Source organism: Heptranchias perlo, chromosome 20 (assembly GCF_035084215.1).
Source record: "Heptranchias perlo isolate sHepPer1 chromosome 20, sHepPer1.hap1, whole genome shotgun sequence".
Classification (NCBI taxonomy): Eukaryota; Metazoa; Chordata; class Chondrichthyes; order Hexanchiformes; family Hexanchidae; genus Heptranchias; species Heptranchias perlo.
The window spans coordinates 15,515,811-15,516,615 of NC_090344.1; the positions used below are offsets into that span (position 1 = coordinate 15,515,811).

Below are 805 nucleotides of genomic sequence, written 5' to 3' on the forward strand. Positions count from 1 at the left end.
ATTACAGTTTTGATTCCATTTTACCAGGGCCGGATCAGTTCTCAATCCTCTGTAATTGACCCTCTTCCAATTAAGTATTTTTACTCCAGATTAATCCTTCTCCTTTTCCATTGTTATTCTAATCCTTGTGATACTCTGTTCGCTGTTCCCTGAATGCTCCCCCAAGGACACTTGCTCCACATTAACTATCTCAATCACTGGAACCAGGTCCAGCATTGCCTCCTAACTAACAGGTTACAGTTGCTTCACACACTAGCTCCTCCTGCCACACTTGTCAAATGCCTGCTGGATGCATCTTTATTATATTCTGTATACTTACATATATGACACTGATAGCATGAACTTGGAAAACCACGCATTGAACCTGGCACTGCATTTGTTGACTGCAAGTATCTAAAGAGCTGGGGGCAGAGCACATTGACAGAGGATTTAAAGCAGCTGAAGACCTCTGCTTGAAATTCTGATGTTGTTTGGCTGGTGCTTCGAGTTCCGCATTCTGTGGTGAGGATGAATTCAATGAAGCAGAGAGACAAGGCGTTCCAAGTTTGGTTGTGCATCGCATCTGTACACAATAGTGTGACTCACTCCGTTCATGATTCATTTCTGATTGGTGTATTTATTTGTCTCCCAGAATAACTGATGAAGCTTCTTTTCATGTTGGTCATATCAACATTGGTGACTGCCAGCTACTGAGCTCCATTACATTGTGCGTGCAAGAATGGTCAACAGATGTGGGGGTGTAGCTCAGTGGTAGAGCATTTGACTGCAGATCAAGAGGTCTCTGGTTCGAATCCAGGTGCCCCTT

At 43.6% G+C, this 805-nt stretch overlaps 1 non-coding gene across 1 annotated transcript; it reads left to right on the top strand.

Moving 5' to 3' along the window:
• Positions 1–733: 733 nt before the first annotated feature.
• trnac-gca (transfer RNA cysteine (anticodon GCA)) lies at positions 734–805 on the top strand. The gene has a single exon. It is a non-coding gene; the product is annotated as a tRNA-Cys (tRNA).